Here is a 23,795-nt window from a genome sequence, read left to right on the forward strand (position 1 = left end):
TTTCAGGTCCTAGTCTGACTACAGACGCTAAGCTCCAGTCGGAGTCTTGAGGCTTGCCACAAAGGGCAATACTCGGCAACAGTCCATGTGATGAGGAGTCTCAGCTCAGAATTGACAGGTGTTGGAATGCGTCTCAGATCTGCTAGGCTCAATGCCATTTTAAAATAGTCCATTTCATCAAAATGTTCTTCTTTTTTTTTTACAGTGCCTAGAAATGTTTTCAATCACTCTTCTATAACACTAAGTTTGGATTTTATTTTTGGCATTATACATTCCTGCAGCACACTCAAAATACCCCTCTACTACAACAAAAACCTGAACAGAATAGAAGTACTGCAATAAAAACACTAACAGAATAGATGTATTGCAACAAAACACTAATGGAATAGATGTACTGCAACAAAAAAATTAACGGGATAGATATACAAAGAGATGGCTCATGTTTTTCTTGGGTAGAAGGACAAGAGGGTGCTTTAGAGCCATCATCAGATGTCCACAGTTATAGCACAGTAGTCTGACATACACAGACACACACACGCTTGGTGTACTTTGGTGCTACAGGCAGCAATAGAATCGTTTTTTGCTCTGATGCGACCCAAGTGTAGCATAAAGCCCTAATACTAGTCCAGTGGTTAAAAAATAATCGACTGTACATCAGAAATGTGCAAGCCTCTGTCACCCAACAGCCCAGCTTGTACTATATATAGTCTATGGCAGCATCTAATATTTCTGTCCGAGACATGTACATTAGAAACCACTGCTCCCTCGTGGGAAGAATTCTGTGATTTTTGGAGGAAAGATGGAAGAGCGACTGCTTTCAGAAGACCATTTCTTTTTTAGGCACTGAGACCTATCTTTCATTTTCAGACTTTGACCCAGCGCTCGAAATGAGAAAGACTGAAAAGGGAGAAAAGAGGAGGAAGAGAAAAATGTGGAAACAGTGACAAAGGGAGCAGGAGGGCTGAAAAAGAGCATGCAAGAGTGTTATAAGGAGATGGGAAGTGTAGGGCGGGGGAAGAAAGTGGCATGAGGTGGAGTCCAGACTAGGGAGCCTTGGTATCAGGCCTATGGATGGCTTTAACAAAGTATTTGGGACACCGTCGCCCTCAACTTTATTTTTTATTTCTAGAAAATAAACCAGTTTGGTATACTTCATCAGAAACAGGCCAGCATGAAACTGAACTGCACTAGAGATGAGAAACGAGGGAGGACACAGACCTGCCTTGGATTCAGCAAACGTTTGCTGATGGCCTGGCTGGGTCTTGAAGCTATACCCCTCTCATGGCCGAGAGAGCCGTGTTACAGCACAGCTCCATCCTTGGGAAGAAGGGGGATAGGGTGGGACTTTGGCTAGTAAAGGGAAATGGGCCCGCCCGAACCCCTGCCCTCCCATCTCAGGAAACAGTAGCAGCCGCCATCTTGTCCTCCTTCAAGCAAGGGAACTATGACCTTCAAAAAAATATCCTAATTGCCCCGCCCAAAATGAGAAGCTAAAGATTTCATGCGGTCCTCTGCTCAAAACTCTGCAGTGAAAAAAGCTTATTGGCAAGAAAGTAGCTATCCATTTTGTAACGCTTAGGTAAGTAGGCACCAAAGGCAGATATAGCGAACACCAGGCCTACTTGGTTTTGCTCATACTGGCCCGCTGCAATATCCTAGTCCCAGGTGTCGAACACAGGTGGACAGTTGCCCAAGGCAGCCCCGGAGATCAACAATGTAGGCCCAGGAAGAAACAAAGAATGGCAACATTTCGGCATGAGATAAATGTGCATGCAATGCACCGAAATGGCAATAACAACCAGTCAGTGACTGTGTGAAAGCGGTGACGTGGCTCCTGCCCCCAGACCTATCCTGCACACTACTGCCCTCGTCGTGCGACTCTCCTGCTTCATCCTTCTTGGTTCACTATGTACTCAACGCCCATTTTTGGAAAAAATTTCACCACAGGACTTACAAAATGTCTCCTGGTCAGCAGATAGCAGCCCCATGCTTTATTTAATCTTAAATGTATTACAATCGTATTCATACACAATATTATCCTCAAGCAATAATGCTGCAGCAACGTAATAAGGTTACAGATAAAAAAGACGACTCTCCTCTCTGGGTTCGCTTTATACAGAAAGGACATTTCAGTATAAGCACAAAGCCAGGTCCACGGCCTTTGTCAGTGCTTGTTGTGTGTCAGATCAGCTTCTGGCTTTCTTTGCCTTGTTCGAGGCGAGCGGCCTTGAAGCCTCATCTGTCAGAGGGAGGCAGAGCCCCATCTCTGTGACAGCTTCTATTGCTCCAGTTACCAAATCCCCGTCAAAACTTTCAATCTTTGGTAATGTGAGAAACATGCGCCCATACTTGGACAGATATTCTCCCCCTATCGCAGTTGCCAAATAGAATGGCTGACCTGTCTTCAATTGCTGATAAGGGCGCCTGATTGGTGGCAGGCCTGCTCTTATCGCACGCTGTGCTACAGCAGAGGGCATTTCAAGTTAAATACAGGGGGTGACGCCGGCGCGGCCACAATATCAGAAAGGGCAACATGGCATAGCGCCTGGACGGTGGAACCGGAGCATGGGCCCCATGTAACACGGTTCGCTAGGGGCCTGCACAACCGAACAGGATCAGGGGTGCTTAATAACATGTTTTACATTTCATACTGTGCAATGCATTTGAAAGAAATGCAGTCTGCAGAACGATAAATACAATTCAGAAATGCTGAGGATAAAATAAACGCCTCAGGCGAAGTAGGATAGCAACTTCCAGGGGCAACGGACAAGGGCATCGCGTCTTTCTCCAAAGTGTGCTGTATTCACCCCCCAATCCCCGTTCCCGCCCAGGTTCCCAGGAATGCTGCCACTCTGACCTTACCTGGCTGTGCGGAGCACCCTCGGTCTGTCAGGCGCCCTCACTCTCTGCTGGAGGCTCCTACGTGAACAAGTCCAGATGCCTCGCGATTGCTCCAGCCCTGGATCTTCGAGGCAATGTAACGTGACTTCACGTCATGTCAAATGGTAGAAGTCACGCTACCGCTAACCAATGCGCTTTCGAGGTCGAAGGCCGGCCGTTCGAGGATTTCCCAAACCTGTTTTTTGCCACCCTCCCCCTTTTGCTGCCCTAGGCGGCCGCCTAGTCCTGCCTAATGGTAGAAACGGCCCTGCACTGTTCAATATAACCCAAGCACGAGAACAGCTGGGCATCCCCACACAGGCACTAAGCATGCATGCACACGACAAAAGGCATGGGAAACAACGCAGGGATAAGAATGAAGGAAACATCGGGGGCACAAGAAAATGGATGAAGTGCAGGCACAGAACACTTGGTAGAAAGAGGAAAGAATTACAAAAAGTAAGCAGAACTGGGGTGATGGCCCACTAAAACACAGCTTCTTCTCACAATTTGCAAACCGTGGAGCAATCATCATTTTTCGCGCTCTCTAGACCTCCCTAGTCCCAATTCTTCCTAGTGTGAAAATATCTCCCAACATCTCCAAATCTATATTCCTTCCCTACTATAGTACTTCTTCTAAAGAAAAGAGGAAAATACCAATTTGCTAATAGTTTTGCAAAAGGAGTTGCAGAAGAGAAAGTCCAAGGCAGTGTGAAATGGCTGATGCTATATTTTATTTTAACCAGAGCTACCAGAGCTTTAACAAAATTTATAGTAACATTTTCACAAAAAAAGGTAAACACCCACAAGCCACACATCGTACGATTCTGCACTTCTAGGTGAGGAACCATAGACATTCCTCAGCTTGGATAACTATAACCAGCAAAATGAACTACTGAATGCTATGTATGAGTAACTGTGAATAAGGTTTATTCGAGGATACTATGCACATCCCTCAGACAACATGCCAGCCGAAGAAATTGGTCTTCCCTTCTCATCCTTGCTTTCTATTTCTCCTCTATAATCTTAATAAGAGTTGCTTCTAGTGAATTATTACAGTATCGTGTACTGTAAATACAAGTAAACGTCAAAACCGAATGTATCCCCAAACTTGTTAAAGGCAGCCTCAGACACTGTATTCTTGAATGCTCTGCAACTGCTTCATAATGAATTAATAAACGGTCCTTAAAAAAAGAAAGTACCATGTATTTAGCTGTAAAACAATTTTGCTGATGTCTGGGCTTACGCTAGTCTCCTCCTGATGACACAGGTTGGATCCCTCTTTCAATCAAACAGCAAAAAAAAGAAAACCATTTCCACATGAGTATATGGATTCTCAAACAATGGATAGAGTGCAAGAGAAAATGTGAGGCCAGGAAATATTTACAGTATTGTACAAGACATCAGCCTCTCACCCTTGTACAAAGACACTGTTATTGACTATCCTCAGCAGGCCATGTATCCTTCCATTATCTGCTAGAGAGAAGCCTGGTAGATCACTCAATACCAGAGACAGTCTCTTGTGAACTGCATCAGCTGATGCAGATTGACGAATATTCAAATGGTAGCGATACCTCCATTGAAGACAGAGTCCCCTTCCTGTGGATCATCTAATACCAGAGCCAGGCCCTTGCTGCTGCTTGCAGATCTTGTTGAGAAGTTCCATATACTGGACCATAGTGTCTGCTGGGCTGTAGACAGACTCATGCTTATTGCTGAATACAGAAGGGAGGCCAGGAGCATGGCTTCCCATAAAGCTTTGCATGAACTCCACCATTAGGTTCCAGCAATCGTTGACAATCACACAAGGGCGGTAGTCCACCTAGAACAAGAATAGAAAAGTAAGCAAAAGGAGCACCATGTAGGATTCAACACACAAGGCAATGCTAAGATGGCTCAAGGAGAAGATCAAAGACTTTTCAAAAGAAATAAGCATAACCTCTCTATTAAAACAATTCTCAAGAAAATGTGATACATACGAGTTTAAAATGTACACATTGCTGAATTGTAAGAATCTATAAAGTTAAGACCCTAGATAAGATGATATGCCGGGTTTCAAGCTGAGAATTATCCCTGTGGTGAAAATTTGCAATTCATGTAGGAGGCTGAGTTGGAGTTAGAAAATTGATCTATGCAGCATTCAATGCCCCTACTGGATGTGGAACAAAAATTATTAAATCTGTTCCTCGTTCAAATCTAATTAAAAAAAAGAAAAAAAAAATGGCAGCAGAAGTTAGAAAAACTAAAGAGAAAATCATAGAATTTGTGGTATCTATAGGGATATTACTGAACTGGTCAAGTAATTACAAAACTGAAATAATTTGGCAGACAGGTTGGCTATGAAGAAAGCAGAGGGTATGTGCTATAATTGTACCTTATAATGACCATCGTGTGCATTGATGTATCATCTTGTCTATCTCAGACCCCCTACTTGCCACTGTTTCATTTGCAATTGACTTGTTAAAAAGCTTCGGAATCTTAATAACTTTAAGAAAACAATGACCGAGATGTACTATTACTCCTCTGATTTAGAGGTAAATTTCCACTTTTTAGCCAGAGCTTAGATAATGATAAAAAGAAACTACCATCAGGATAGGTCATGTATATTCAGACAATAGTCTTAGATAGTACGCATTGGCATTTTTTGAAAGGTAATTAATTTTAACTGTCACATTGATGTCCATATCAACAATTTATTGCAAAAGGAGTTGCAGAGGAGAAAGTCCAAGGCAGCGTGAAATGGCAGATGCTATATTTTATTTTAACCAGAGTTTATCCAACATAATTTATAGAAACATTCACGAAAAAGGTAAACACCCACAAGTCACACAACATACGATTCTGCACTTCTAGGTGAGGAACCATAGAAATTCCTCCGCTTGGATAAATATAACCAGCAGAATGAACTACTGAATGCTATGTAAGAGTAACTGCGAATAAGGTTTATTCGGGGATACTAAGCACAGTGGCGACTCCCCCATTGGGGCGTCGCCCCACTGCTTTCTCGCAGTGCGAGAAGGCAGAAACATAAATGGTAATAACTATCATTTATGTTTCCGCCTTCTCGCACGGCGAGAAAGCAGAAGGTCCTGGTTTGGGGTGGGCTGTCCTGCTCGAGTGCAGGGGGGAGTGGCTTGCCCACTGTTGTGGGTACTGACTGTTTGGTCAGCCCTGTGGCTGACCAAACAGTCAATACCCATAATAGTGGGCAAGCCACTCCCACCCCCCCCCCTGCCCACGAGCAGGACCGCCCACTTTCTCTTTTTCTCTATGTGAGAAACTGGCTTAGGTGGGGCGCGCTACGATGTGCCTCACCAATCAGCGTTGTGATTGGTGAGGGGAGGGAGGGAGGCTGCCTTACATGATCGCGAGTAAAGCTGCAGTCGCAATTGAAAATGCAGGACCGGACGGCGGGAAGCCGAGGTGGCGCAGGACGGTAAGTTTAAAATTATTTTATTTTAAATTAAACCCCTCCCGCCTTCCCCCCATCCCCTCCGCAACAACCCCATTTCAACTCCCCCCCCCCCCCCCCAGCCTGTCGTGTCAAGCCGTCCGCCGTGTGTCACTGCAATTAAAAGTGTCATTATGACACTTCTAATTGCAAACCGGGAGTAATTCCAAACCTAGCAGTCAATGGGCTGCTTGAATACCACCCCAGGATACGTGGCGCAGAAGCGCTGGCAGGCCCCACTGCTCGTGCGGGTGCTCAATCCCACGGACCCCAATTACTGCCGTGGGCCTAGCCGGGCTTTACCCACCACATCCTGTTTGCAAAAACGCAATCAGGCTTGCAGTGGGCTGGCGGGTAGATTTATTTAGATATTTCGGGGTTACACGCTCTTCGTGGGCTACTTCCTTCCTTCAGTCATTTTGTGAGAAAATTACCTTTCTCACGAGCACAAACCTGAAGGAATTCTCCTTCTGTTATGAGCCCGGACAGACCATAAAAAAATAGTACTGTGGTAAAAAAACGCTACAGTGAAATGCTAAAAATGTAAACTGTGCTTACTGGAGGAGGGGGGCTCACAGAAGCTTGAAATCATTAACATCATAATGTAACATTATTCAGAGGATTGCTAGGAATTTGGATTGCTCCTACAAAAGACACACTGGCATCATTAAATTATAGCTGTAAAGTTTTGAAGCATTAAACTGTAATTCATTAAAAATACAGTTTAATGCTTCAAAACTTTACTGCTATAATTCCTTGAAAAGTCAAGTCCTAAAGTTATAAATTTAAATTGTGTCTGCCTTTTGTTTTATGTGCTCTGTAAGAAGGTATTTAATAATTCTCAAAGCTTTCGGCGAGTGATAATTCTTTTTGGGAAAATGTCTCTCCTTCAAAGCACTATTACAGCACCGTACATGACGCCTGCCTTTTATTTCAAGGACAAGGGCATTGGAAGAGCCATACGCATTTTCTAAAGTATTACTTATGAGAGCATTAAGAGTGTGATCTTTTACAGAGCCAATATTCAATTCTGTATGGAAACAAGCATCTGTGCGCTAAAAGATAACAGAATTAAATTAAAATATCACTTACCAGCCATGTTTTCTTTATTCCTCACATGGTATATAAATGGCACCCTTTGCTTTCCGAGGCACTTTCCTCACAGCCTAACTAAGGTCTCTCCCATTCCCTCTCTATCTTCCTCTCTTTCTCTCTCTGTGCCTTAGTCTCTCCAGCTCGTCATCAATGTGTCCCTTGTTCCCCCACTACCTGTTCCTTTCCCACCCTCCCTTTTGCAAATGCCTCCTGTGCTCCCTTATCCTCATGACACATTTTCCTTTCTTTTTATGAAAACATTTTTTGAAGGTCTGATAGCTGCAATTTTTTACTGGGTCACTCCTTTTTCTTTTAGTGCGCTTCCACACTTATTTAAAAAAAATGTTGCACCACTCCAAACTTGGCATCTGCATCTTGGAAAAGTAAATTAAAAGTAAAAAGAAAGATAGCAAAAAAAGCCGAAGCATCATAACGCAGTGCGCGCATGGATGTTGGTGACGCATGTGCACATATATAGCTTATATAAGCCTTTTTTGTTTTTGGTGATGCTGTTCCATATCAGCAAACATGCATTTTTTTTTGTTTTTGCCAAATGCGGAACAGCGTTACCAATAAACACAGGCAAAGCAAAGGGGCAGGTAATGGCATTTAAAGGGGAGAACATTGCTGTGCCAATACTCGCTGTGCCATGTGAGTCTCTATGCATGACAGTATTTTGACTTGGACAAAAAGTGGAATGCCATCCAAAATTGTCGGGATATAATAGATTAGAACGTGCAACGAAGGCGATGTTCACGTGGATAAACTGAATTCCGCCAGTCGGTTCCTGCATCAGTGATGTCAGAGGGTGGAGAGTCATGTGATGTGACGAGAACATTGTGCTGCCCAAGCGTGATGGGTCATGGAACAGAACATTGTGGTGTCAGGGTTATAGGAAACAAGAAAGATATTGTGATGTCAGAGGGTTATGGCACTCTGGTTTAGATGGTGCACTGTGGCTCACTTTCTCAATCTTGTTTAGGAATGAGCATTGTTTTTATTCTGCAATTATGATTTAGCTAAATCTTTAATTTTCGAAGTGCAGTGTGTGCGTGTGGTGTTTGCGTGTGTGTGCGAGAGAGAGTGTGGAGAGAGAAAAATTATATTTTTTCAGTGATATGGATGCTCCATCACGGTAGGGGTTCTGGTGACAGAGTACACAGACTGCTTTTTGTATTTGTTATACTGCATGTTTATTTCAGGTGCTATTAGCTTTAATAACGTATGTGTCTTTCGCAGAATAAGGTTTATTGAAAACAGTATGTGAAACACTGGACAGTGCGGTTTGGTTGCAATTAGTAACAATACCAACATGTTCAGTTATGTTAGTCACAAGGTGGAGTTTTTCTGAATACTTTGAGACACCCATCTGTAGAAGATGGAGCATTTCTGGCAGGCATTTGTCACTGAGCACTTGAAATGTTGTTCTTATGGGGGCAGTAAAACCACGGAAGACAGGATGCCTGGTCTGAGAGCGTCATTGTGCAGGTCAGGCACATCACTTTGTTCAGCTACTCATTGGTATTAACATTGGTGAGGTGAAAGTGGACATTTGCAAATAAGTCAAGAGGGGTTTCTGTGACCTCAAATTTGCTTGAAAATGCACCATTTGTCCACTCTTTTTTCAAATTTGCAATCCCCCCTTAGGCTGTTCGAGCTCGCTCGCTACCCTCGCACGCAACGGTGCAGTCTGACAATCATTTTACGCCTCACCAGTTTCAAATGTCACCAGCCGCCACTGCTAAGCACATCCCTCAGACAACATGCCAGCAGAAGAAAATGGTCTTCCCTTCTCATCCTTGCTTTCTATTTCTCCTCTATAATCTTAAGAGTTGCTTCTAGTTATCTAATTATTACAGTATCTTGTACTGTAAATACAAGTAAACGTCAAAACCTAATGTATCCCCAAACTTGTTAAAGGCAGCCTCAGACACTCATACCACTCTATTCTTGAATGCTCTGCAACCGCTTCACAATGAATTAATACACGGTCTTTAAAAAAAGAAAGTATTAAAACAATTCTGAAGAAAATGTGATACATATGTGTTTAAAATGTACACATTGCTGAATTGTAAGAATCTATAAAGTTAAGACCCTATATAAGATGATATGCCAGGTTTCAAGCTGAGAATTATCCCTGTGGTGCAAATTTGCAATTCATTTAGGAGGTTGAGTTGGAGTTAGAAAATTGATCTATACAGTAGCATTCAATGCCCCTACTGGATGTGGAACAAAAATATTAAATCTGTTCCTCAGACAAATCTAATTTTTAGGGTTTTTTTGGCAGAAGAAGTTAGAAAAACTAAAGAGAAAATCATAGAATTTGTGGTATCTATGGGGATATTGCTGAACTGGTCAAGGAATTACAAAACTGAAATCATTTGGAAGACAGGTTGGCTATGAAGAAAGCAGAGGATATGTCCTATAATTTTACCTTATAATGACTGTCGTGTGCATTGATGTATCATCTTGTACATCTCAGACCCCCTACTTGCCACTGTTTCATTTGCAATGGACTTGTTAAAAACCTTGGGAATCTTAATAACTAAGAAAACAATGACTGAGATGTACGATTACTCCTCTGATTTAGAAGTAAATTTCCACTTTTTAGCCAGAGTTTAAATAATGATAAAAAGAAACTACCATCAGGATAGGCCAAATATATTCAGACAATAGTCGTAGATAGTACGCATTGGCATTTTTTTAAAGGTTATTAATTTTAACTGTCACATTAATGTCCATATCAACAATTTATTGAAAAGTATTTAATTGTATAGTTATAATAGGAAAGGGAATTGTTCTAATAAATGGCAAAAAATGTTAGTTTGTTGGAAAGGTCTATCTGAACAGGACAACAAAAACTGGCCAGCCCAAAACAGTTCAAACTGTGAATATCTACCTAACAAATCACTAGGTTTTCAGTGTGTGACGTTTCTTTCACAAAATAATGATTAGACTTGAACTTATACACAACCTGAACTCTCTTAAGCAGATCATTTCTGGGTGTTTATGGCATGGAGAAGTGAAGGCATTGAAATCTTTTTTATAAGGGTGAGGAAGCTAGTCTCAGAAAGTATATTCACAAGCAATGTCATCCACAGCCCAGTTCATAGGACTGTAGGGTTTGACCTTATAAACCTCCAATAATATATGTCGGTCCCCCTATTTATTCAATAGGACTCAAACCAGCACCTCCCCAAAATGTATAGTGTTGTTAAAAAAGTACCAGTACTAAAAGCACGGAGTCATAAGGACAAAGAGCCATATTTTCAGTCAGGGAATCACCTGTTTTAATACATTTAAATTTGCTTTAGACCAGGTTAGAGTGTTGGAAACAGGAGGTCTCAACGTCTCTAACACAGTTTGTACTTACAAACTACAGAAAACAAACAGGCAGATGTTTATTTAGGATAAATACAGAATCAAGAGCAAATCATGTTTCAAATTGCTCTCCAGAGGCCACCTACTTACACACGTTATATTCCCCTTCCACACAGTTAATGATCTTCTTTCTTACTATTTTCTCTGCACATCTACGGATGTTATATGGTACCCGATGCATATGCAGTGGTATTCTGTAGCCCATGTACATAGTTATTACTGCATTAAAAATCTCAAGTACTCTTAGTTATCCAGCAGTACTGGCAAAACCAGATTGTCTATGAATAAATCAGTGGTACTTGCAGAATTATTTCCCATTTTAACACCACACATATACTGCTGGTCGTATGACTTAACCACCACAATCTGTGCACAAATATTCCATCGGCCCATTTGATTATTCAGTAGTACCTCCCCAGATATTTCCTGCACCTTGGTGGTTAAGTAATGGCCCCTCTACTGATACTCCTTGGCCCCAATTAATTAACTAGCAGCATGCCACCAATATTTTGCCTTTGTGTCTTAGCTGTAGCACTACAGATATTTCCTGAGACTTCACTGCTATGCAGCAAACTCTCCACAGATACCTCTTGTACCCCTCTGGTTAGATTGCAAGCAGAAATCCTAAAGATATTTCTTAAGACTATTTAACAGTACCTCCACAGATATTCCTCGGGCACTGGGCACCATGGCAACAGTTCCAATCTTTATCAGGAAGTCACAGTACAGATAGCGGGTACCTCGGCTCTCAATTTTGTTGGCCTAAGAATTTTGGAAGAATCCCTTCAGCTTCACCATCAGTACATAAAAATTGGCATCTGCAATCAAGCAGGGACCGTTTTCAAAGAGGGCATAGCAGCTGAGTGGGTGAGTGGGGTCTCAGAGCTATCCATCACGTACATCAGTTTACCTTGCTGCCCTGAAATGATAAAGAACATTTGCTAGACTGATGATATTTTGCATTTTATACAGTCACTTACACCCCAAGATTTTACTATTGAGCCAAGGCACGGCTTTGAACTCCAAGTTGACACATTTTTTGCAATCTGTAAAATATGGCCCAGTTATACATCCCGTACACAGCTTGCCAACCACAGGCTGAGAGTCATCTTATCTATTTGAGACAGTGAACGTGGCGGACTGTAACACATGAACCAACTGCAAATGAAGCTGGTAAGTTCTGGGCAATAATCAGTCCTGACATTTAGGATTTTTAATTGGTTAGTGAGCTCCAAAAATGCTTTCACCATAATGGACATACTCAAGTATCCCCACTATATATACATATATTGTAAGACTTAATTAAAATCAATGTCCTAAGCTAAAGCAGTAAATGAGTATAGATGTAACTATAAAAAAAACCACTATAGTGGCAATGAAAGCAACTAATATACAAATTCTTAAAAAGAATTGAAACATTGCGACAGTGTTTCAGAAGCTCATTGCACTGAATGATGGACCTAGCCTTTTTTTTCTATTGAACCCATCCCTTCTAGCCACTCCCTAAACTGGCTTAGCACCAAAACAGTGGTTTCTTGAGGTGGCCTCTAGCCTGCATATCTTAGCTGAAAAACAAGTCTTTTCTTTTTTTCAAGACAGTCTCTCTTTGTCTTTCCTATTTGCGGTGTTCCTAGCGAGCTGATAAGGCCAGACAAGTTCTGGAGAACTGATGGCCTTCACTAAAGATGTTTACAGCTCATTCGACAGGAACCAAATCTCCCAGGAAGTTGTACATTACCCTCTGCCAAAGACATGTCTGCACCAAGCTTAAATACACTTTTCTGAATATTTTGCAAACGGCAGTCTTCATGTCAAATGATGTAAAATGCAAGAATTAGCATATTAGTCTTGTTGCACCCTAACTAAATTTGATAATTCACTATAAATCATATGAATACATACATTTGAATGATTGATTCACTATCAAACCATATAATAAAACAAATGTTATACATGTGCAATCAATACTAAATGCAGAACACATTTATAAAAGAAAATGTGCTCTCAAATACATATATGAAATGCAATGGGTTTATGTGAAAGCAGATATTGAAAACCCACTGGTGCAGGGTCACCCTTAGTCCACGGGTTCCTATCAAGTAAGGAGGAAGCAACACTCGTATATCAATGTTCATAAGTTCGTAAATTTAAGTTTGCATCATCATTTCTCGATTCAATTCATGAACATTAATTGGGGGAGGTTTAATATTATTACAAGTGGCTATACAAGCTGTACATATCGTAGGGGCACATTGAATGCAGCAACGGCAGGTGAGAAAGAAGATTCCTATGGTTACTATTCCCATTAACAATTTCCAGCCCCAAGTATAAATGATTCCCCATAACCACTCAGACCAAGTCCATGTTCCTTGGTCTTGGTGTATTTCCGCAGCTATTTTATGCAATTTGGAAATGGCGTCATAAACAGATGGGGCGTGGTCAGGGATAAACACACAGCAGCTATTTCCGATAATGCGACATGCTCCACCACGATCAGCTAAGACTACATCTAACACCATCCGGTTTTGTAAAGTTACAATTCTTGCAATTTGGAGCCCTTCTGTGATATTTCCCAGAGCCATCGCTGCTTGATTAGTTACTGCTTCTACCACTCAGGTCAGGCGTATAATCTTTCTACTATTTACGGCTGTACCAACAAAGAAGAAGAATCCCAAATTAAAGTCAACATATTGCTGTAATGCAGTATCAGTTTGATCTACTTCATCATTTGTTATAGTTCTTTTAAATCAGTTCAAGGAAACGCCATTAAACAATTTTTGGTCTTTGTGATAAGATGCAGGTGCTAAGAACACGGGAGGAAGCAAAAAGGACACATAGCATATTCAGGACCATCCGACTGGTAGATGATAATAGCCTTTGTTTCCACAAATGAAGTAAGTGTTATGGGAAGATAGAAAACTACTATTGTTCGTTCCAGTGATATTCAATACTGTAGTACAGTCACTTTTTCCCACAGGAATACTGACAACACTGCTTACACAGAGATTTGCTCAGGCTCTAGTAACAGCGAAGACAGGAGGTCCATTACCTTTGGCTGTTCGAGTGTTAGGAAAAAACGTATCTTATGGAGGAATTTCCTCGGCCATACTCCTCCATTTCCCATACAGTCTCTTTGGCCTGTGGGAGGCCTTCATCATCGGGGTAACAGACCTGATTTAGCTGTGTATTGAGTCTTTCTACATCCGGTGGAGCAATATTATCAACAGCAGAGCCCCACAACAGTGCGAACCAGGCTCCACAAGAGCCATTATGTGAAAATGGCAGGGGAATGAGAGGCGTTCCTTCCTTCTTCTGATGGGCTGGCATCATTCCTTATACCCAGCAGTTAGTAGTATTTGTAGCATTATGAGTATGATGTAACATTTGTATGACAGTGTTATTGAGGTATGACATTCGATGTTTCTTTTCATGATAGGGAAGAGTGAAGTAATAATGTTCCGTGGGGACAGGAGTAGTAGTGGGCAATAAGTTTCGAGCCGGAATCACTTTCTCCATTGTCCAAAAAACTGCTGCCAATATTATCTACTTAGATCCCAATTTCTGCATTTCTCCTCCTTAGTATCAATACAACCACAGGTCGGAGAGAGACCCAGGCACCACTGAACATGTATCACAACCCACTCTGAACCTAGTTCAGCTGATTCTGTGATCCTACTGACCGTGTCACAGCCGAACCTTCCCACTAATTGAAACTGGTCCTCTGATATCTCTATCTGCTCCTTCCCTTCCTTGGTTGTAAATTGTACCTGGTTGCCGAAGGCGTAGTTTGATCAGGAAACAAAGTCTCTTCATTCAGAGGAGCAACACTCTTCTGAGTTTGTAAGATGTCTTTCAGATCGTTTCTGCCTTCTGGTTGGAGAACACTTGCTGGGATTAGTTTACAGTGTGCAGCATCGATCCAATTGAGTCTGTTGATGACACGGACGGCAGTTCGGGTTGCCAACAGAACTTGTTCTACGGTCTTCCAACGCGGTTCCAGATTCTTAGAACGTTAAAAATTCTTTATCAGGACAAATTCACTGGGTTTGAGACCATGAGCCGGACCCTCTGATTTGTCTGGTATAGCTTCATGCAACTGCTGGTAAATCAGAGACTTTTCAGTCAAATTTTTCAGGTAATCACTCAAAATAGGGTACTGTATTTCCTTTTCACATATGGCGTTGGGGGTCCCCATACATACTTAGGCCTTCCAAAAACTATTTTGTAGGGAGAAAGTCCACTCTTACCATGTGGGATGGAACGAACAGATAACGCTAGGGGCAAAGCATCTGGCCAATTAAGGCCCGTTGTTGCCTGTATCTTTGCTAGTTTCAAGTTCAATGTGGCATTGTACCTCTCTATTAGACCCGCTGCCTGAGGATAATTAGCGGCATGAAACTTCTGTTTTATCCCTAAACCCTTCATTAGGTACTCTATTATCTGGCCAGTAAAGTGGGGCCCATTGTCACTCCATAGGACTCGACAAACTCCAAAACGGGGGAAGAACTCTTTTAGCAGAATTTTAGCTGTTGATAAGGCTGTATTGTCTTTGGTTCGATGAGCTTCCACCCACTTACTAAAAAGGAACAAACCACTACTATTACATACTTCAAATTATTGCAGCGCTCCAGCTGAATATAATCCATTTGAAGTGCTCCGAAGGGAGCCTGGGGTGCCTAACACTGAAGCAGAACAAAGGGATGCACGAAGCTGCTGATATGCTTGTTGACATTCAGATGTCCATGGTAGAGGAAAGAGAGTGGTTTGATGATAAATGAAAAGTTGGGGATCCACTGTCTGCAATAGGAAGTAATTCCGATAAGTGCCCTGACTTCTTTTTGAGTACTTGGAATGAGAATTTTTAGGATGGTTTGAATCCTGTCTTTAGTCAGAGTGCGGCCTTCCTTAGACAAGAGGTGACCCAAATAAGTGACCTCAGACTGACAATATTGCAACTTATTCCTAGAGACTTTATGTCCCTTAACAGCAAGATGATGTAACAGGGAGAGAGTGGCCTCTTTACAATGCTCAACTGTATGTGCTGTTAGTAAAATGTCATCGACATATTGCACAAGCGTAACTCCTAGTGGCAAAATAAGTTCATCCAATTGTCGTTTAAGTGCCTGACTGTAAATGCTAGGACTTTCTGTATAACCTTGTGGAGCTCTACTAAATCTAAATGAGCGGCACCTTAATGAGAATCCACAAAAATATCTATCCTCATGTATAGGAATAGAGAAAAAAACATTTGAGATCAATAACCAAAAATTCAGTGGCTGTAGGTGGGGTTAATGTCAATAGTGTCGTAATATTAGAGACAACAGGATATTGAGGAACCACTATTTTGTTTATTTCTCTTAAGTCAATCACAAATCGGTAAACCTTGTCTCGTGTTCCATCACCCCTTTTAAGGATAGGAAGAAAAGGGCTGTTACATACATTAGAGGAAACCTCCTCAATGACTCCTGTACGTATCATGTCGTCAATGATAGATATTAGCGCATTCTCACCTTCTTTCGATATTTTATATTGTGGGACCCTTGGTTAGGAAGCACCCTCCCGAACCTGTATGTGTACTGGGGAAATGTCCATTCTTCCCACATCTAGGTCAGTTGTAGCCCAAACACATGGAGGAACAGCATCAAGATCCGAACATAAGGTGAGCGCTAGGTGGCGCTAGCCAAGATGGCCGCACCGCGGTGAGGCTCCTGGATGCTGGACCCCTCGCATCCGCCCCACATCCGTCATAGCTGTCCTGGGTGCGCTCTGCTGATTGTCGCCTGCTGCTGAGCTGCCGCCCTGCCTTCGCTGAAAGTTCTGGCCGATTTGGGGCCGCAGGGACCGAGATAGGCTGCCCGTGAGCAGCGCCGCTGAGCGGGACGCACCCGGCCGGTTCTTCGCCCGGCGGTGCCATCTACGAGCGCCCGCGGCGCAGCACGAGGGGTGAAGGCCGCGAAACTGCCGGCGGATGGCCTGTGGTTGGGGGAGCCAGCGGCGTGGAGCCTGTGCCCGTCTTAGCCCACGAGTGAGTTGGGGGGGCGGCGGACGCTGAGCGCCCCCCCCGGAGCTGTCACGGGTTGCTCCCCAGATCAACAGCAGCAAAGCCCTGTCCGACTGGCAGATCGGCCCGAGCTGTGGGGGCCCACCTGAGGGGCCGGACCCGGCCTCGCCGCCGCGGGCGCCCGCCCCCTCCCTATGCTGCAGCCCGCGGTCCGGCGCCGACTACGGGAGACGGCTTCCCCCTGGCCTCCCCGCCCTCCAGCCCTGGACGCCCGATGAGGGATCTGCTGTTGGGGTGACCTCCGAGGTGACGCAGTACCGCCGGACCCTGAGGACAGCTTCCACGCGCGGAGCGGCACCATCAACCTGACACCCACGGCGGCGGCTTTTGGGAGAAGCTGTGCCGGACTACTCCTGCCCTGCGCCAGTGCCTGAGAGGTATTGCCGGCGGCGGGGCCCCCCCTCCCTCTTGCTCCTTGTCCATCTGGCCCGGCGGGGTCGCCCACGGCGCTGTGTCTGGGCTAACGGGGGCGCCCTGGGGGGGGGGGGGGGGTCCGGCTGCTGGCCCCGGGCCGGGGGAGGCTGCGGTGTTTCCCCACCGACTGGGTCGGTCCTGCGGACTGAGGCAGGGGGCGGCGATTCAGCAGCCCGTGTGCTGCGACTTGACTGGTGGCCATTTCGGGTGCTGCCCACAGTGAGGGGCCTGCGGTGGGGCGGCGGCAGCTTGGCCCGGATCCAGCGGGTGAGGCACGTGTCGGACGGATTCGGAGCCCTCCATCAACGGGGACAGGACGTGCTCCCTGGGCCCACCATGGGCAAGGAAAAAGGCCCCAGGCCACCGGCGGCGTCCCATCAGACGAAGATTGACCGCTTTGCAAGCTCGGAACCGCCGGGCGCGGGCGGAGGGGAGGCGCCGGCCCAGAACAAGGACTTGGCCACCATCCTCCAGGCTATTGATGCCTCTCGCACCTCCTTGGAGGGGATGGTTGGGGAAGTGAAGGTGGACGTTGCACTCCTGCGGCAGGACCTCCGCAACGCCACGGCCTGCATTACGGAAACGGAATCCCGGATCTCCACGGCGGAGGATGACATTCGCCAATTACAGGACCAGGTCCGGGAGCTCACGACCCACTCCAAAGAACTGCATAGACGGGCGGAGGATGCCGAAAACCGTGCCCGCCGCAACAACCTTCGCCTGGTGGGCTTTCCGGAGGGGGTAGAGTCAGGCCGAGCCGACGACTTCCTGGATGCATGGTTTAAGTCCTGGATGCCGGCGGCCAGCTTGTCAACTTGGTTCGTGGTGGAGAGGGCGCACCAGTCGCTGTCGGCCAAACCTCCGGTGGGAGCCCCCCCCCGCGCCCCTTTATTCTTCGGATCCTCAACTTTAGGGACAGAGACGCTATCCTGCGGGAGGCGCGGGTGAGCGGCCCTTTGACTTTTAAGAACCACACCCTCATGATCTTCACGGACTACACCCGGGAGGTCCAGGAACGCCGCCGCTCCTAAACGGAAGTTAAGCAAAAGCTGCACTCCCTGGGCCTCCAGTACCAGCTCCAGTTCCCGGCCCGCCTGCGCATAGTCTTCCAGGGCAAGACACTGTTCTTCGACACTCCCAGGGCAGCCTGGACCTGGCTTACCGAGGAACAACCTCTGCACCAGCCCGGTGGGGTGTCACCCACCACTGGGCCCCGGGGCCAGGTCGCGGCTGGGCCCCAACGACCACGGCGCAGGAAGCGCACACGCTCCCGGCAACGACGAGGCGCAGCGGTGGCCAAAACCCGGTCCGCGAGCATCTCTGGCAGACCAGTGAGAGACTCCTCTGCCTCGTCCGGTGCCTCCTCTCAAGCGGCTGGGGGGTCCCGGCACCGACTGTGGCCTGGGCCGGATGGGTCTCTGACCCCTCTCAACGCACACATTGACCTGTCAGACCTTTCCCGCAGCCCTGCTATATGACTGTTTGTTTCCCGTATCCAGGGGGGGGGCAGCGACCTTGCCCGATGGCGGGGGTGGGGGGCTCCGCAGTCTCGCACTCTCCAGTAGCAGCCTAGGACAAGACATTGGAATCCGTACTCCAGGAGGGGTCCACCACGCTCTTTATACCCGAGCGCCCAAGCTTGGGGTCTTGTGACTGTTGGTTCAGTTCAGGCGACAGATGCTTCCGTTATCGAAGTGTAGGGTGGGGGGTTGGGGTTTGGTACTTGTTGGCTGTTCCTCCTTGCGAGAATGTTTTCTTTGGTTTGGGTTTGTTTTTCACTGAGCCTCCCATGCAGCACCACACCGCGCGTGTCCTCTCGCCACTTCATGCAGACGCGCATGCGCGCTCTACCGTCGCTCGCCTTCCGCCGCCGTCCGCTAACTTCCCCCAACGTGAGATCCGTGGTCCCTCTGGGGCCTGCGCGCTCCTTGCCCCCTTTCTCACGCACCCGTGTCATGGGGTGTCTTCCCGGCATCCCCTGGCTGTCTCGTCCCCGGCGCGCCCCGTTCCCGCTGCTGTCATGGATGACCTAGCTCCCAAAGCCCAGGTACGCATCCTGTCCTTATCTCAGGTCGCATCCTGGCTGGAGACTCTTCCGCCGGGCACTATTGTTCTTGGGGGGGGATTTCAATGCCGTTTCTGCCCCACAACTCGACTCCTCGGGTCTGGTCTCAGACTCCCGCGCCGTGCTGGCGAAGCAGCTGGCGGGTTGGGCGGAGGCACAGGGCCTGTGCAACGTATGGCGGATCTGGCACCCGCACACGCGGCAATATACTCACACTTCGGCCGCACATCACACCCATGCACGCATTGACGCGATTTTTGTCCCCCCCGCCGACTGTGTAGGCATCCAGGACATCCGCATCCTCCCTAGGGGGGATATCCGATCATTCTCCGCTCCTACTAGGCCTGGGCTGGGCGCCCCGCGCGGCCCGCCCGATGTGGCGCTTTAACGCATGGTTCCTCCAGGACAAGACGCTCCCTAGGGAGGTGGGGTCCGCATTGGCGCATTACTTTGGTGACAATGACGGGTCGGTCTCCTCGGCGGGTACCCTTTGGGAGGCTTGTAAGGCCACTGTTAGGGGAGCCGCCAAGGCACATGTGGTAAGGCATCGCCAAACGCAGTTGCAGCAGCTCACCGCATGTGAGGCATGTGCGCTGCGCCTAGAGCAAACCATATCCGAATCTGGTGATCCGGCCGAGACCCGGCAGCTTCGACTCCTGCGTGAGGAGATTAGTCAACGGTCGCTTAACGCAGCCAAGCTCCTCTGGCAATCCTCGGGTGTATGGATGGGGCGATAAGAATGGTGCACTCCTGCATCGGTTGGCCACTTACCCCAGGGCGTCGCGCATCATTCCGGCGGTGACCGACTCTGATGGCACGCTCCAGTCTTCCTCCGTGGCTATAGCAGAAGCCTTTGCTCAGTACTACTCACAGCTGTACCGGGCCCAGGCGTCAGACCTGTCCTTGGCCTCACTGCTTGCCGCTAGTGACTTACGACTTCCCCGACTCCGGTCGGGAGACTGGGAGAGTCTGGAGGAGCCCATTCCTCCTGAGGAGATCGGGGACGCGATAGGGCGCACGTCTGCCGGGAAGACCCCGGGCCCGGACGGCTTCCCCCAGGAGTTTTATGCCACCTATAGGGATCATCTGGTCCCACGGTTGGGTGCCCTCTATGCGGAAGCGGTCAAAAGAGGCTCCTTCCCTCCGGAAGCTGACATAGCCACGATTGTGGTTCTGCCCAAGTCCACACCGCCGCCCAGTGACCGGTCGGCCTATCGGCAGATCTCTCTTATCAACACCGATATCAAGCTTTACGCAGCGGTCCTGGCCCAGCGGCTCCGGCCCTTTTTGTCGTGCTTGGTGCACCCGGACCAGTGCGGCTTCATGCCGGATCGGGGCACTCGCCACTGTCTCCATCGCCTTCATGTGGCCTTGGCACATCGTCATCGCATATCTCCTTATCTCACCCTCCTGCTTGCCGATTTCGAGAAAGCCTTCGACTCGGTGGGGTGGCCCTACCTGTTTGATGTCCTGACCCACATGGGTTTCGGCCCCAAGTTTGTTGAAATGGTACGGGTCCTTTATGCGCGTCCCCGCGCCAGAGTGTTGGTTAATGGGGCACTGTCGAGATAGTTTCAGATCGGCCGGGGTACGCGGCAAGGGTGTCCACTCTCGCCCCTCCTCTTTGCGCTTGCAATGGAGCCCCTTGCTGCCCTGATCAGAGCGGACCCTCTCCTTCGGGGCTGGGGATGGCCGGGCCTCGAGGCCGACAAAATCGCCCTCTACGCAGACGCAGACATACAATAGCACCGCTCTCAGGCGGTGCTATTGTATGTTGATGGTTCGACATGCTCACTGTTTTTCTGTTGTATCACGTAAAATAATAAAAACTTGTTTATCAAAAAAAAAAGATCCGAACATAAAGAGAAATTATATTGTTTAGGCAACGTCTTTTTCCCAAAAATGACACTCCAGACGGGGAACAATGTATAGTAGCATGGAAATATTTCAAAAGATCAAGCCCCATCAAATTATCAGGAGCGTGTGGGGGAAGTAAAAATGGGGCTAGAGTGATGAAATTCTCAACCTGCAAAGGTAGTCTTTGGGACACAGGGCTACGAGTTGGTGTTCCATCAAACCCTATCGATGTGAGTATTTGGCCAGACAAGGGTGTCCCAGGGACCAGTTTTTGAGATATCGCACTGCGTGTCACCCCTGTATACACTAAAAATGTCTGATCATGCCCAAGTATGTTGGCTGTTATATAGGGGTCTGACTGGTCTACAGGTATCTCAACTGGTCCACCTTGTCCTACGCAGTCCTAGGCAAAGTGTGTTACCACAGTTTCCTCGGATTCCCAATCCTCCATAGAATATTGATTATTTCATTGATCAAAATAATTTTGACCTATTTTTCTCTGGAGCTTGAGCTTGTTGTAGCTACTGTCGGAGAACTGGAGTCCCACGGCTACCATTCACTTGTCCCCTTGCGCTCCCTCCAGCAGTTAAAACAGGACACTCGGAACGCCAATGTCCTTTCTCCTTACAATAAGCAAATTGATCCAGCCCTAGTGGAGTTTGTCTACGCGGTGGCCCTACTGGAGGTGCTGGTCTGAAATTCTGACCATAGGTTTGACCACGACCTCGACCTTGGGGTCCATAGGCCTGGACCATCATTACCTTAGTTTTCCTTCTTTCCGTTCTTGCTCAGTGGTCACCTGATTCTGATAATACTGATCCATATCTAATATAGCTTTCGGGGTTACCGAAGCCCAGGTGCTCTCAGAATTTAAGTGAGTAGATACCTCGGGACGTAAAATTCCTACAAATTGATCTACAAATAAATGCGCACCTGTAGGTGTAGAAGTATCTTGCCCACTAAAATCGTGGAACACTTCCTCAAAGCGAGTAAAGAAATCAGGGACGGCCTCTCCCTGTTTTTGTTTACAGGCAGTGAGAAGTGCCCAATCTTTTTTCCTTGCCGGAACCATTGTTTTTATATAAGTAAGTATGTTACCAGGAAGATCCAATATGAGCTGACTAGGTTTCTGACCAGGTTTCCTATCCCTATCAGCTGCTATGTTGGCAGTCCAGCCTCCTCCTAAATCAGCAGCATGATCCTGTTTCCGAGTAAGTTGCCACATATCCGGTGGCAGGATCATACGTAAAAAAACATATCAATATCAGCTAAGGTCATAACACAGGAATCAATGGCTGCCTGTACATCATCATAAAATCCTCTAGGGTTTTTCCGTATGTCTGGTAAGGAGGCTTTTAAAGTGAGCACATCTGTCCTTTTCCAGGGCGTATATATACAAATTGTACAAAAAATGGGCTCTAGCATTGGGACTTTTAGGGTCATCATCTGCATTCCCTCTTTCAGGAATGATCTGTGGAGCGGCTTCCCTCATGGGTCTTATTCGAGGAGAGGAAGAAAGTTCATTACAATATCCACTTATTATTGCTATGGCAGTGTTAACTCTACTTACAGGGAAGGCTCCTATCGGACACTGCCGATTAATCTCTCTAACTTCATCGGGACCATTGTGTCCTGTAGTCATCTCCCATTGAACTATAAGTTGATGAGAAAGCTTATTTACCAGATAAAGAAGCCCGCCCTCTGAAAAATCCAGAATCTGATATATCATTTCTTCTACCTCCATTTCTAAATTACTTGACCATTTTAATGCTATCAATCTTATTGCATCCAGATGCAACAGAGGTACAGTAGAACGAAGAATTTGAGGTGTCGAGACAGATACAGAAAGTACAGGATCAGTCATTTCCGGTGCAGTGGCCTGGGATAGGGGCACAGCGGCCTGGGATGGAGGGGGTAAGGGATGTACCTGTACTGGTTGGAAAATAGGGAGCTGGACAACTGCGGGCAAAGGAGGTGGAACCGGAGGTACAGGGGGAACGAAATTTGGTGGTCCAGGGGGAAGAGGTGTTAAAGGTACATATGGGGGTGGGGGTCGCTCAATCAATAATCCATCAATATCTGAATCCACATCTTCTTGGTGGATTTGTGCTGTTACTGTCAGTCTGACTATATATTCCTTAGATACAAGCAATCCATGCTCTTGATCTAAACATTCCTTCTTCTCCTGAACTTCCTTATCCTTCAATTCCTTATACTTCTGATACTCTGTCTTCCTTTCTTGTTTCCTTTGTACTTTCTCCGCCTTGAGCTGCCGCTCCTTTACTTCTTTCCTCCACATACGCAAACTGTCAAACATAGCTGGCCTAACTTTCTTTAAAAACAATCGTTTCTCTAAATACTAGAGTTTGTGAGGGTCCATTGTTCCCTCTAATGGCCATTGCAACTGGGGATCCCCTTTTGTATATTTGTTCCACAATGCATTATACATGATGGGACAAATACCATATTTGATGTACATCTCAAAATTCGGCGTACCTTCTGGTGGCGCCGGCTGACTTGCTTCCAAAATGCTCTGCTTATCGAAGCAGCAGCAGCAACAAAACTTCCAAAGTGTGCTAAATAGAGAGGCA

General features: G+C 46.4%; 1 pseudogene across 1 annotated transcript in view; it reads right to left on the reverse strand.

The window, feature by feature from the left end:
• Positions 1-3,595: 3,595 nt before the first annotated feature.
• The window catches only part of LOC146871982 (mediator of RNA polymerase II transcription subunit 20-like), a 47,245-nt pseudogene continuing 27,045 nt past the window's right edge, over positions 3,596-23,795 (reverse strand). The window contains exons 5-6 of the transcript XR_014981286.1: positions 11,465-11,726; positions 3,596-4,702 (exon numbers count right to left, since the gene is read on the reverse strand). The product of XR_014981286.1 is annotated as a mediator of RNA polymerase II transcription subunit 20-like (transcript). The remainder of the gene's footprint in view (positions 4,703-11,464; positions 11,727-23,795) is intronic.

The sequence above is a fragment of the Triturus cristatus genome, chromosome 1_1, assembly GCF_964204655.1.
Source record: "Triturus cristatus chromosome 1_1, aTriCri1.1, whole genome shotgun sequence".
Taxonomy (NCBI): Eukaryota; Metazoa; Chordata; class Amphibia; order Caudata; family Salamandridae; genus Triturus; species Triturus cristatus.